The 16,005-nt window shown below is 41.6% G+C and overlaps 1 pseudogene; it reads right to left on the reverse strand.

Annotated features, from left to right (window-relative positions):
- Window positions 1-10,478: 10,478 nt before the first annotated feature.
- LOC103652756 (uncharacterized) lies at window positions 10,479-11,400 on the reverse strand (annotated as a pseudogene).
- Window positions 11,401-16,005: the final 4,605 nt, after the last annotated feature.

A 16,005-nucleotide genomic window follows, 5' to 3' on the forward strand; every position in this document is an offset into this window, starting at 1 on the left:
GTTGCTTGAGGGGGTCCTCGGGCGAGACGTAAATCCTCCGGGGTCGGCTGCCCTTGCCCGAGGCTGGGCTCGGGCGAGGCGAGATCGTGTCCCTTGAGTGGACCGAGCCTTGACTTAATCGCACCCATCAGGCCTTTGCAGCTTTGTGCTGATGGGGGTTACCAGCTGAGATTAGGAGTCTTGAGGGTACCCCTAATTATGGTCCCCGACACTTGTATTACTTTGTAGTTCCCACTAATAGAACCACTTTTGTTAATTGTGTTAGAAATAAGTAGGAGCATTGGATGGAACACAAATACCAGCATCAGTTCCTATATATGTGCAAGATAGATTTAGGGGTAGAAAGCACTATCCAACACAAAATGTGTTAGCTGTCATGGACTTTGATCTTAGATTTACGTATGTGTTGGATCAGCTCATGATTCCTTTATGCTCCAAGATGCATTGTCACACCCCTCAGGCTTAAAAATTCCAGAAGGTATTAGTAGTCGTTAACTAATTTTGGTTAATCCAACTTGAGAGCACCTAGAGGGGGGTGAATAGGTGATCCTGTAAAATTCAATACTAAATAGCACAAACTTGGTTTAAAGACGTTAGTGCAATTAAAACCAAGTTGCTAAAATGAGAACTCTAGAAGAAAAACAATCACAATGAATAGGGACACGAGACACAGTGATTTTTATCCCGTGGTTCGGCCAAAGCCTACTCCACATTGTGGTGACCTATTTCAGTTAAGGATTGCACTCAATCCCTCTCAAGTGATCCAATGATCAACCTTGAGTACCACAGTTTCCTTCCTTTGCGATCTTTTCCTGTTTGCGAGGAATCTCCACAAATTGGAGCCTCTCGCCCTTACAATCTTTGATCACAAGAGAAGCACAATAGTAAGGGAGGGAAAGCAACACACGCAAGACTCAATTCGCAGCAAACACATGCACACAAGCCAAGACGTGAGCACAAAACACGGCGCAGGGAGTTCACAACTCAAGTGGTGCTCAAATCTCTAACACAATGATCCGAATGCTTGGCGACGTATAGGCGTCTTAGAATGATCAGAGAATGCTTGGTGTAGTGCTCCATGCGCCTAGAGATCCTTTTTATAGCCCCAAGGCAGCTAGGAGCCGTTGGAGATCCAATTGGAAGGCAATTCTTGCCTTCTGTCGGGTGGCGCACCGGACAGTTCGGTGCACCACCAGACATGAAAAGTACTTGTCCGGTGCCTGATCTCCTTCCTTTTTTTGGCGAAACCGACCATTGCGTCCTTGGTCCCCTTGGCGCACCGGACACTGTCCGGTGCGACCAAGTGACCGTTGGCTCGGCCACGTGTCGCCCGTTGATCGCGCTGCCGACCGTTGGCCGCGGGCGTCGTTGGCTCACCGGACAGTCCGGTGCACACCAGACAGTTCGATGATTTTTAGTCGCGGCGCCTGCGCTTTTTCCCGAGAGCGACGAGTTCGTAGCCGGGCCAGTCTGGGCACCAGACACTGTTCGGTGCACCACCGGACAGTCCGGTGTTGGTTCTAATTCATTTCCACTTTTCTCGGCTGTGTTCCTAGCACCTAGAGATATATGTTAGTATCCAAAAACAATTTACTAGGGTTAGAAACGTACCTTGATTCTTGATGTGCACTTCTCAATCACTTAGCACATATGAACTAAAACAATATGTGTTGGGCATCTAATCACCAAAACATTTATAGAAATGGCCCAAGGGCACATTTCCCTTTCACAACTGTAAAACATGATGTCCCATATATATATGGGATTATGAACTTAATATGGGATATGCGAAAACAACCAGGATACAAAAGAAATTGTTTTGTTCTAATTTTGTATTTGTAGTCACATTTTTGTATCATTTTTTATTCGTCGGATAATATAAAATGGAGCATGATAAATATAGAAATCAATCATTTTCATCCCTATTTAGGGAGTACTAAGATGAGACTTGTTGAAACAAACAAAATATCAATTATATTTGAAGGCCAATGGATCGAAAGATGGTGTACTAAACCCGCTGACACAACGCTTCCATTTTCTTTGTTTGCATTGGGTGAATAAATAGTACACATGTGATCTTTAGTTCTAGCATAGCACATGATTCTCGTTGTATATCGAGTTTGTCTCCCCTTAAAACATTCGCTTAGCAAGCACATTAGAGTCAATCTAAAGCTACAACAATACACATAAAGGTTGCTGACTTATCCTTATCTCCCAGCACCACTAAGATCGTTCAGACATATATGTATCCACTAAACAAGGTCTAGGTGTGGCAGCACCATACAGTGACAAAGATCAGTCTTGAAATCGGTTTAAAGACGTGAAGAGATAGAATTGGGCAGAGTTGTGCCACAAACATTCTTTACTATCCTCTACAGTAAAATGCTCTTCTCCTGATACCACTCATTCCCACTGTGAAGCGGTAGCTACCTGGGACTAGGAGGCTTGAATACATAGCTGAGAGACAAGGGGTCTTCATGAGCTACCTAGGAGGCTTGAGAGCCATATGTATAAGGTGAGTGACGAACAGTGGGTGAGTGATTTCTTATCACATTTACAACAACGTCGACCAGCACCGTACCTCAGCTAACACATGCAACCCTTAAAAGTGGAGTCAGAAATTGAAAAGAGTGACTTCAAAATAAAATGAATGAACATATGTACTACACGACTTCACATCTTCCTTAAACCCAACTGAGTGAGCCACATGTATCATATTGCACATGCCACACAACGGATAACATAATCTAGCTACTTAATTTACAGGTAAACATGAGCGATGTCATGACTACGATATGAGCTATGGACATATATATAGTTACTGTTCCACACGATTAAAGTCCATGTTTCGCAGTTGATTGGCATATTTTATTTCATTGTGTCATTGAAGGAACAAATTTAATTATGGACACGTTGTATTGTATCAAATTGGGATTCTTACTCTAGGTGGCATGACTACCATACAAGCTATGAATATATAGGGACTGTTTGGTTTCTAGAGACTAATTTTTAGTCCCTGGAAACCAAACACCCCATAGTTATGATTCTACGCGATTAAAATGTTGAGCAGCTCAAGCATATGGTCACAGATGTATTAAATGCGCAACAAAATCATGCTATTTATGCGTCCAGCAGCTCAGTTGCACAATATGCATAGTCTTCCTAGGTGTTGCGCATATCCATGGGTTTCATCACATTGCACATCCACTTCTCTTTCTTGTCAGCCTCACAACCTCATTAGGTGCAACCTCTTATGCATGAACAGTTGGAAACACCTACTAAGAACTTATTCGGTTATTTCTATCCCATATGGATTGGATGTGATTGGAAACATTTATAAAAAGATTTTGACTTGTTTAGGATTTAAACACACTCAATCCGACCCAATCCACATGGATTGATAGCAAAATGAAATAGACCTAAAATTGTGCAATGCAAAGTGCCGATCAATTCGCAAAATGCACATGCTAGCCTCTAAAGTAAATTTACCATAAATGAAAAATCATGTGTCTTATGGCTGTAACCGCAGTGCCACATAGAATGGTCAATTAATGCATAAAATGTGATACTGCAAAATAGTAACTACTAGGCTTTAGTTCATCACAAATATTATCGTGATTTCTCATAACCGAGAGATCTCAATGAATGACAATTGTAAATAAAGGCATCAACTGGTAAGATCTATTGCAAATATGTGACCCGGATATACATTGCATTCCCAACAAAGTCTATACATAGAAGTAGAGACTACTGAGCATTAAATTGATGTTTAAAAACTACCAAAGTGATAGCAACATTCGTCAGGTTTTTACTTAACCATATATCAACCCTAATTTTTTATAGCAGCAGTCTAACACAGATTCAAATGATTTTTTAACGAACTATTGGTCAAAATAATAGCAATAATTTCTTGCAAGATTGATTCATTATTGCATGAAATTGTGACTCACAAATTATATCCTCCCTAAGCTCCTGCCATGAACGAACCATGCTGAACCAAAAATACTCTGAACTCTCGGGAAAACCGTGACTATAGTTCCTGTTGGACTACTCTACTCCTATCAATACACATGTGTGAAAAAAAGTCCTAAAACCAACACAGTTTTGGCAAGTGAAATTGACTGAAGAGATAAACAAAATTTCTATGCAGCCTAAATGTTAACAGAACTAGTGCACATACACCTTGTTGCTGCTACTGAGGAACAAGCTGAGCTTCTAACTTCAATGGGTGTTGCACAACTGTAGTTTTACCATTATTTGGAAACATTGAGTTTTTGAGAAATTTAAATCAGCACATTATTTGGAGAATATTTTTCTCATTGAAATCACTACACATGTACAATCAAGAGTATGACATTTATGTCTGATGCCAATAGCACATGTTATATGCATGCATTGATCTTTGGTTGAGTGACACGACACCATTAGCCATTTCAGTCGTTTTTGCTTTTGATTTCTTATTTTCAATATTCCATGTTTCAAAAATAATTATGGACATATTCTCACGTAAGTGGCATGCTAGTGGAAAAAATATATATAGGACTATAAGGTCATGTATAGTGCAGACGTACGGCTGCACCACATCTAGATATAGTGGAGACGCATAGATGGACATAATTTTCATCGTCAGCATTGGCCATATATATTGGAGTCCCTACCTTCCCCACATGGATCCTACACACTACAGTTTGATCAATACATTGGGGCTGATATTGTTCTGCTCAACTATACACAGGAGCATCATTGTATATAGAAATGAGATGCATCATGGAAGAGATGTATAAAAATACGTTCTCGACGGGAGGATACCACACGTGGATGCACTAGACCAATAATGATCCAATCACCTTAGCCTTAGAGCATAGCATTGTACGTGGCCTCAGAACATAGCGTTGGCGATGGATCCAAACACAAATGTTCTTGTCACCATCTTGCATTGACAAAGCATGTGGTGGCATGGATATATATAGCACTGAGTTAGAGCCATCATATCACCGATGGGTGTGTAAAAGCAACTTCCCTGCTAAAGAGTGCATGATCCACATGAGGCGCAAGATACCACCAAATAGCGCTAGAGAAAAAACAAAAAAAAAAGATAATGAAAAAACCTGCCAACTTGTCCCTCTCAGCTTACTGATATGTAAACAAAATGAGTAGCTCTTTATCTTGGAAATATACTGATAATAAAGAATATCCATTGTATATCATACAATATCTTTTACACAGAAATAATACTCCCGCTACTTAACGAAAAAAAGCTGAGGTGTTGTGGTTATTGTCGTACAGTTGCCTTTTTCACGTGTTTATGTGAGTTTTGTAGTTGTGTTGTTTTCTATATTTTACCTTCTAATATTAATACATTGACTCACAGATTTCCTGCCGGATTCTCTTCAACCTATTATGTTGTATATAACACATGAACACAAGAAATAATAGATATAGATGTGCGGGAAAAATAAGGGAAAAAGAGTAAATCGCATCAGAAGGAGGAGTACAAGAATTAGCAACGCTGGATTTCATATATTCCATGTTATCAAATGGTCAAATGGCCTAGCTATGCATGCTAGTCGCACATGACCTTTTGATTACCCTACACAGTGTAGCATCTCAATGGTTCGCATCCACATAAAAGAATAGTGTCAAGTCGAGAAAAATAATTGAAAAAGAAAATCAATGAACTGGTAGTACAACTTGACATTATTTTCCTTATAATCAACACGAAAACAAGAGTGATTATTAAATATTATATTGCACGTGAATAAATTGGTCACCAATCATAGCTTGTGTGAGTGCCATCATCCCTTAGTGACCTGAGCCATGGAGCTGACTTTCCTGCTTTCACAAGCTAGAGCAGCATTTGACGAGTACTGAGGTACTGATATTGTGTGGATTTCGAGACTGGACTATTGAAACAAATAGAAAATTACCAAACAGTCATACCGAAATCCAGCATCCAAGTGATGGAGACTGAGTAAGGCACCAGTGCAGTCCATAATGTTCAACCAAGACATTGCGAACAAATACAAAGATAGTTTCCTTGATGCCTCCAATTCCCAAAATGATAATTGTTCCTCCTTCATTGACATCGGAGAAACACATGACTCTGTCTTTTCCTAAATGGAGATTCAGAAGCAGCGTGTGAAGAAGGGCGTATGTATGGTGAGAAGCTACAGGCCATTAATGAATGAGATAAATATAGGTAATAGCAGTATGGTGAGACAATTATGTTCTCGCGTAGGTTGACACGGTTCTAAAGTTTGTCCCCCGTGAAGCCAGCCAGCCAGACGAAGGATTTTACACGGGGCGGGGCATAGCTGTGTCCCAGATGAAGAATTTGTCCAGGGTGGCTTTGAGCGCGAGTGCAGCATCCACAGAGCCTTTGAGCAGGATCAATGTGTCATCTGCGTATTGCAGGATAGCCAGGGGAGCCTGTAACAATAGGCCGGTGATGGATGATCCTGTTCGATTTGATCAGAGCTTGGAGCATATCAGCTACTAGGAGGAATAGGTAAGGCGATAGAGGCTCGCTCTGTCGAAGGCCCTTCTTATAACCTGATCAAGCTATTGAGAGAGGAAGAAATTAAGTAGTACCAACGGGCAAAGGAAAAGGATGTCCTACTAGGACATAATAACACTATATATTTCCATATGATTGCCAATGGGAAACACAGAAAAAAACGAATTTTCTCACTTGAAGTCGGCAGCAACAAAGTAGAAGGACAGGTTAATCTTAGAAAAAAAATCACATACTTTTATAGGGGTTTATTTGGTGAACTAGAAGAAAAATTCTTCACTTTTTAGATGAATCTATAACTCTTGACCTACCTCGGGTTTCCAGCCAGGAAAACGGGCTACTCACAATTGAGTTCTTCGAAAATGAGACTAAAGATGCTATTTTTTTCGATGAAGCCCAACAAAGCTCCAAGTCTGGATGGTTTTCATGTTGAGTTTTATCAGCAGTTCTAGGAAACTGTTAAGGGGGGACCTCATGCAAATGTTTCGGGATTTACACAAAGGGGACCTTCCCCTGTTCACCCTTAACTTTGGAATCATTACTCTCATTCCTAAAGTTCATGAGGCAAATGTCATTCAACAGTATAGACTAATCTGCTAAAGGTCCTTAAAGCTTAGTCATACCCCAAACGTAAATAGAGATCTGTGGAAGCTAAAGGTCCCCTTGAAAATTAAAAACTTTCTATGGTATCTACGAAAGGGGGGTAATACTCACAAAAGACAATTTGGCTAAACGAAACTGGCATAGAAACTTAACTTGTGCTTCCTACCATAAAGAAGAGACCATCAATCATTTATTCTTTGAGTGTCGTTTAGCTTGATCAGTATGGAGCATTATACAGATGGCAATTGACCTCAATCCACCGCATAATGTGGAACATATGTTTGGAGGATGGCTTCAGAGCCTCAATAAAATACTGAAATCTGTATTTCTACTTGCGGTAGGCTTGTGCTGGGCTCTTTCGATCTGTAGAAACAAGCTAGTGTTTAAAGAAAAAAATTGTTTATTGTCCCTTGCAGATTATCCTTTCGGCGACACAATGGCTTTCGCGTTGGGCTATTCTACAGAGGGAGGAGGTTTGGCCTCTAGTTGCATCGAGGTCGCGAATCTTGGCAAGGGTGGCCATGGCGTTTTTCTTCCGGATGCACGGGTGACGATCTAGCCTTTGGATTGATTGCCACTAGCTATGTGTAATTTTCGTTTCTATTTTTTCTTTTATGTAGCTAGCTATGTGCATTAGGCAGAGGCCGAAGGTTTGTACCAAGGCTTTGTATCCTATTGATGTAATGACTTGGTATTTTAATATAGGAACAATTGGATCTATACCATTAAAAGATCCAAACTTTAGATATATACCATGGACCCCACATGTCATTGACTCATGTGGACCCACATGTAAGTGAGATAGTAATGGTATGGATCCAAAGTGGTGATCTTTTAATGGTATGGATCCAAATTTCCCTTTAATATAATATTCCATTATGAAAAAATGTTATCAAATGCTCAAATATTTAGGATTGTAGCTGTGATGAGCTGAGAGCCATCACCTTCCACCTCACTGACCGGTGGCCTAGCTGTGCACGCTAGTCGCACACGACCTTTAATTCTGATCGCCCTACAGAGTGTAGCATCTCAATGGTTGTCATCCACATGCATGGTGCCATTATTGTACTTGCTATGTGTGTACCTGCCATCCGTATGGTTACGATGAGGAACACCGAAAATGCAGTAGTAGACGGAGATTCAAAGTGTTTATTTATTTGTATGCAGAGCTTTCGTCCTCTTACTGCATCACCTAAAAATTTACAGAACATAAACACACCTAAAATTCAAAGTGTTCATTTATTTGTATGCAGAGCCCTTCCTCTTATCGTCACACTATATCCTAGCCCTTTGCATGTATATATATAGTATCAGAGCCTCATCTCCTGGCCTATGCATCGACCATTCTATCTACAAAAAAAATATCGAGTATGTACAATGCGATCTAGACTACACAAATACCATGTTTATAAAAATTCTGGTAGACTAATAAGTCTGGTCATTATGGGAATGAGACGCACCAGAGAAATATGCGCGACGGATGAAGCTAGGAATGATGTTCTATCCTAGTTTCATTAGTACGCTGCAGGTAGGGGTCATTGCGATGGCGAGAAGATGAGATTATTACAAGAACAGTCGTCATACTGTCGACACGTACTAACATCTTGAGTGTTTACGGTGCAGATGACTTCTGAGCCATCAGAGTTCAACCGTGTTGGGTGGCCAAGGACCAAGGGAAGTCACAAGAGACAAACCGAGCTCCTCCATCTTCTGACACAAACATGAATACCTGATTTCCGGCTGACGATGCTCCAACTGGAGCAGTCTATGCAAGACGGAGACATAAGAGGTGTACGTGGTCACAAGTGTAAAAAATAAATAAATAGTTTTTGTATAGACAAAATTAAATGGGTTGTTGCTACTAATTAGTCTTATTAAAACTGGTCGAACGATGATTACTCACGCGTCATAGTAAGGATAACACAATATAATCGTGGTCACATAAGAATGTATACTTGCATTACTTCAGTTGATCCATGCACTGGTATAGAAAAGCATGTCGGCTTTTAACACATTTTCTATTTGTGTACTCAATCGTGCAGCGTCAGCTAAGAACTTCATGTTTATTGAAGGGACGTCCTTGGAGACATTAGTTGTTGGCAGACGCCTCCGCAAGAGACCTAGCTAGCTAGGGCAGTGTCCAAGACCATCGTCCTTGGGAACGCTAAGAAACCATTCAACACTGTACCCCTTTAGATGACATCTCATTCTTGGTGAACTAGTAAATGGCGCGCGTTTTGCGCGCGTGAGAAAGAATAGTAATATAAGTCATAACAATATTATGTTGGTTTGAGGTTGTATATGTACGTTTCATAATATAAATGATAATTTAGCAAACTATTTATATATATTGTAGGTTATATATGTATATACAAAAGATAGAATAGTAGTTTGTTCTGCAGCAGACAAATCTGGTTGCTATATATGATACAACTCCAGAATTGCTTAATTCAACCATGACTTTATATTAAGTAAAAGTTCATTTCGTGGTCTTCTAACCCAGGAAAACCTTTTTTCTAGATTATGGCTGAAACATTGTGATTATGGTTCAATGAGACAAAAAAAGAAAACATTTTTTCTAGATTATGGTTGAAACATTGTAATTATGGTTCAATGAGACAAAAAGGAACTTCGTATACATGATATACATTGGTTTATTTTAGTGCAAAGTATCAGGTATGGCACGGTATATTGGACAGGACGATGAAAATAAAGGAACACATTTCAAAATACTATTGAATTTTCTGAGTAATATTTCAATAGTACCATGAGTAATGAACCAATGATAATTCAAGTCATTCTAAGACCATAAGTTAAAACATGTTTCTGAGTAATATTTCAGTAGTACTGTGAGTAATGAACCAATGATAATTAAAGACATTCTAAGACCATAAGTTAAAACGTGCATGTAGTGAAGCCTGATTACCGGAGGTGGCAGCTTCCGTTTCAGGTGGCAGGTGAAATCGTCAATGAGAAATTCTTCTAGAGGAAGGATGAAGAGCTTACAGAATGCATAAGTTGTCAGAGATGAGCAAGTGCATCTCAACATTCAATTATATATAAGCTGAAGAAAACAACAGTGCGGTAAATTGAGACCACAATTTTACTAAAATGTAACAAAAATGCTGAAATTATAAGTATTTTATATTTATAAAAAATATGTGTGATAATAACAGAAGTGACAAAATTATCTGAAATAATTCTGTCACTACTATTGCTTAACAGAAAATTTTTCGCTTTTATATTTTCAGCATTTCTGTTATATTTTTAAAAAGGTACAACACACATCAATGGCTTAGCACAAGACAATTATGTTTTTACCTTCTAATTTGAACTTTATAATATAACATAAATGCTGAAATTCAGTTCAGTACAAAATGACAGAAACCATGTAATCAACTGTTGATCCTGCTAGCCCTTAGGTATTCTCTTCCAGATTTTCAGGTCCGACTATGATATGGTTCTCTAAACGTGGAAACATAGCCTTGTATGGTTTCATGAAATGTTTCCCACCAAAGAGTTCACCAGAAGCAAGGTAAATGTGTGTTTTATTGTCAAATCCCATAGCAGGTAGCACGTAGAATAAGACCTACATGCACAACAAACCAAATAGAATATTAGATTACTTTGGTAGTAAAAAAATTGTTCATGATGAAAGGCTTACCATGTGCCCAGGAAGCCATCGTAATACTCCAGCAGCGCTCGTTTTTTCTCCTGAGATGAAACCACTTATTCCCCATTCAGCAGCTTGGGAATGAAATTTTCTCCCTTCGTCTAACAGGTTGGGAGGTGACAAAAGGGGTATTAGCATCACCAAACCAGACCACACAGACAGGCAGCCCTTGGAAGCACTTCGAGCGAGGCATAAGGGCAACATGCCTAACGACCGGTGCGCACCAACAGAGGTGGTGTATGGCACTCAGAATTCCAGCAAGGATGAGGAGAAGACTTGAGGACTCCGTGTGCAAGACGAAGGATGGTGTGCCTCCTCTAAGCTCTCCTTACCGGTGCGCCCTTCATCGCTTTCTTCTCATCCACCACGGAAGCAAAGGAATGGAAGGGAGATGAATCAAATGACGTGATGCAACGATTCCTGGCCGATGGCGGGGCTTCCATCTCCCGTGCTATCTTGGAGTTTTCGTTGAGCGTGTCTTAACCGAAATGATGCCCCTCGATCCATCTCCCAGGCGCGTGGTGACTTGGTGGACAAACGGGGGCGACGTTGCAAGGAGAAAGGGAGAGAGAGGTGGGGGCCGCAGGGCGATGCGAGCAGTGACGGCCATATGTGGGGTGAAGCGAGGCGGCGAGGAATGGGGAGAGTAGGCGACAAAGCTATGGGAGAGAGGCGGTCTGGCGGCCACGTATCCTTGGGAGGTAGAGGAACCGGTCGACTGGAAACGTTGAGACTCTTCGAGCTGCGAAAGGACAGGCCGCTCGGTCCGATGAAGATCCTACGACTATTAATATTTCGATGACGTGGATGCACGAAGAGTTGCCTTTACGTCGCGCTTTAATATATAGGAAAGGAATGACTCGATGAGCATGGTGGCCTTCGGAACAAAGATCTCTAGTAGCCTTAGCCAGCCAGGTAGCTTATGGAGCACGATGGCCCCATACTGACTTGAAGAGGGCCCATCTAACAAGGCGTTTTAAGGGGAATCTCCCTTCAACCCTCATGACGATAAACATTCACTACAACACATGTGACCTTCTATAACATTTTGATTATATCACAGATAGAAGTTTTTTGACACTGTTTTTTTTTGTGACGACTCTGTGACGAAAAGACTCGTCACAGAAGGTGCGTGTTAAAGTAACTTTTACGACAAAAGGCGAAAAAGTGTCAAAAATGTAGTGACTAAAAATGCATTCGGCACATAATCTATGACGCTCTAAATTGTTATAAATGAGACCCACAAACGTCACAAAGCGTAGCATTGGACCATTGACACGTGATAATTTTATGACGACTATGTTCATCACAAATAGATTGACATGGCAGCTGACGTGGCAAAAATTGTGACAATTAATTTTGTCACGAGTCCGATGAGATGGCAGCTGACGTACCAAACAAATTATGAAGAATATTTTTGTCATAAAGCATGATGACATGGCAACTAATACAGTGGATGGCATGACAAATCGTTTGTGATGTATATTATCGTTATAGAATCAGATGCCATGATAACTATTTATGACATTTTTATTTCATCATCAATTAATAAAAAACAACATATTATTGAATTCAATCCAACCGGTCTATACAATTTCATTAAACAACATGTGTACACAACTTTTTCTAGCATTCACGTATAATTGAAGCATAAAGCATCTATCACAAGTGTTAAACATAAAACATGTCTAAATATATTATAACTTAAATCCAAAAGAAAGTAAAACATATCCCTAACAAATTCTTCTTGCTGCAGTGCACCTCCTTGAAAAGATTGAATGGACTTAGTTGAATATCTTCATACTTTTCTTGCCACTGAAAAAGATATCAAATATATTTAGTAAGCATATAGATCGAAACATAAGCTACATGTTGGTTTAGAAAGAATTGAAAAGGCTTATAAGACATATAAATGACTCAAACATGTAGTATTCTAGAGATGCTAACTAATGATCATCATCTGTTTTTAATATGGTTTAAACACATAGAGTTCAAAATTCCATCTTTGTATTTACAGTCGACGCCGCCCAGGTCAGCCATCCTCCCAGCCGCCGCCCAGGTCAGCCCTCCTCCAGCCGCCGCCCTCGTCTCTCCTCCCAGCCACTGTCCAGCCCGCTCTCCCCTGCACCCAGCTGCTACCCAGCCTGCCCTCTAGTGCTCCCAGCCGCTTCTCCTCCCAGCCACCACCCATGCTGTCTTGGTGGCCGCCCGATAGCGCGCTCAGGCTGCCTCCCTTGCCTGGGAGCAGGAGTATGCGGCTGTCGCTGCCCTTGAGTGCCAGCTCACCACCGCCGGTAAGGATGCCTCTATCCGTCTCGAATGCCCCTCGTCCGTGCCCAAGAGGCCACCACCACCCTGCATGGCACGGTCGTGGCCCCGTCCCCCTCGCCGGCACTGTCTCCTTCAACCCAGTCATCGTCGGGCGTGGGTCTCTTCTCCTCGGTGCCACACAGGATGTCGCTGCTGCCACCTAGCACAACGTGGGCGCGGCAGGGCACTGTCTCCTTTCCAGCGTCGCCCCCATTAGCACCAGCTTTCTCCACCGTGGCACAGGAGCGACCGCCTTTCCTCAGGCCACCGTCGCCGTCCAGGATGTCTCATGCCGCATGACCCTCTCCTCCAGGAACGTGGCGGCACGACCCTCCCCACCGTCCATGTTCTCATCGGCACCCCATTTCCCATTTGTGGCACAAAAAGTCTTTTCATGTACGGAATGCTTATGCTCCAAATGTTTCAGGTAACAAATTTTGGAGTTGTGGTCCTCCCTTCCGTGGAGGTTATGGGCGCGACACAGGGAGCCAAGGATATGTTTAGAATCGTTGGGTTGGTGGAGGCCGACGAGCTGGTGCTCGGCAGTTAGCTTTTATTGTATAAGCGATTTATGTGCGCATATGTAAAGGTAGAAATAACAACTTGTGTTGATTGGATGACCAGAAAAACTGAGGAAGGCTTGAAGCGTAATGAGAAAGCCCCTCTTCCTGAGAGGCATGGTGCATTGGAGAATACTCCACAGGCAGAGCAGAAAGCCTCTGTTTCTGAGAAACAGGGTGCACTGAAGGACACTTATATCGAAGAAGAGGATAAGCCATACTTGTGCATGAATTAACTTTTCTTTTTTGTTTGATATTGAAGTAATTTGAGGTAGAGGGAGGCTAAACTAGGGATAAACTAGAACTACTCCCTATGCATATGGTAAAAATGATAAGTAGACTTGATTTGATCGATTGTGGGTGCTTTAATCGGTCGTAGCCCTTCATCTATATAAAGGGGAAGGTCTAGACCCGTTACAAGTCGTTTCCCGAGTTATTCCCGTGGATTTAGCTAACAAATGCCGCAAGAAACTCGGAACCCTAACAGGTTATGCGCATGCGCGGACTATCCAGCCTTAGGACTGAACCGTCCGCACGATCACTTCATGCGCTCAACATATGCCCCTGCCTTTTGGTGGAGGTTGACGAACCAAAAGCATATGAACCAAGTCTAATGCAAGTCATCGACTTTTCAATCCAATATGGTGATCATTCAGTAGAGCTCTAATGCATAAAGGTCGTTTCAGATTGCATCTTTCTCAGCCATGACCATTTGATCAATGGATCAAAAGGAATAGAACGGAGGTGCCCCTAGCCCGAATAGACGAAGGGACTTTGCATATACCATGGGTTCATCGTCGTACCATTCCATATTTGAATAGAACAATATATCGATGATGAATAGACGGGTGGAAAGCATCCTGGCATCATAGGATGAATAAGCGATGCTTGTTGCGTCGCTTTTTGGGTCGTTTTGTTTCAGCGGGTGACCTGGTTTCTTTGTTGGCGATCACATAGAACGACCTTCGTTCTAGCATATTTGGAGAGCAACTGATAAAAAGTTGGGCCGACTTTGACCAACCGACCATGTGTGCTTTGCCCTTGCGTTTCTTTCCTTGCTTTGTGTGGAGGCTGACGCCTCTGGCCATGGACGGACTATCCGGCTGAGTCAGCCCGACCGTCTGTCTGAGCACCGAACCGTCCGCACGTAGGTGACAGACCGTCCGTGATGCTCGGCTCATGTTGCCGTGCTTGGTTCCTTAATTGAGTCTGCCCCCTAGCGCCTCCGGACTTATTTAGTCTTCTTATTCGGAGCCTTCCGAGCAATGTCTTCTTGTGATATATTTGACGTGCGAGGATCGCCAGTGACGATGTTTTTGCCTTTGCCTTTATCGGCCACTTTAGGCCGAACCAAGACCTTTTTGCATGTGGGTTCTATTGTATTGATAGGAAATGGTTGTGTGTCCACTTGTATCTTCTGAAAAGCCAACCGACCCTCATTTATGGCCGATTGTATCTGTCGATGACAAAACATTACAATCATTGGTGGCATGGGAAAAAGAATTATGCCACTTACAACAAGCACATCTCTTTAATTCGTCCATAGGAGGAATAGTGTGAGTTAATTTAATGTTGCCATTTTTAGTAGCTCATCAAATATTCTATCGCATTTGGCAACATTAAAGGTAAATTTAATCGCTCCTTACCGATTCTTTTGAACCGACTGTAAGGAAGAACATGCAGAAGATTTGTACTATGTTTGCCAAACAAACTCAGCGGTATATACATCTATGGATTCATCATCTGAACTATCACGCTCTACTAGATTAATAGTATGTGCGACCAATTTTGTTGTCTCTTTAAATCGGTTTTCACAGGCTAAAGCCCGTTGATGTAGTTGAGCTATTGAAAAGACCTAAGCGTCATCTAATTTGTCTCTTAAGTAGGTATCAACCCATTAAAAGCCAACCCTGCTAGCTCTTTGTCTGCGACATGGATCCGAAAACATCGGTTTCTAGTGTCCCAGAACCTCCGGATATAATCATTAACCGATTATTCGTGTCCCCGTCGGACAGAAGCTATATCAGCTAACCCTAATTCATATTCCCTAGGAAAAAATGTTCATGGAATTTACTCTCTAAATCATTCTAGGAATTAATGGAATTAGGAGGTAGGGCGATGTACCATGCAAAAGGGATACCAATAAGGGATAAAGAAAATAAACGAACACGAAAGCTTCCCCATCGGACAATTCCCTAGGTGTGCTAGGAACGGGCCTATATGTTCATGTGTGCTTCTACCATTTTCACCAGAAAACTTAGAAAACTCCGGTATCCTTGCCCCTTGTGGATATGGGATAGTGTCAAACCGGTGATCATATGACTTTCGATATGATTGCCCCACTC

Source organism: Zea mays, chromosome 4, assembly GCF_902167145.1.
Source record: "Zea mays cultivar B73 chromosome 4, Zm-B73-REFERENCE-NAM-5.0, whole genome shotgun sequence".
In the NCBI taxonomy this organism is placed as follows: Eukaryota; Viridiplantae; Streptophyta; class Magnoliopsida; order Poales; family Poaceae; genus Zea; species Zea mays.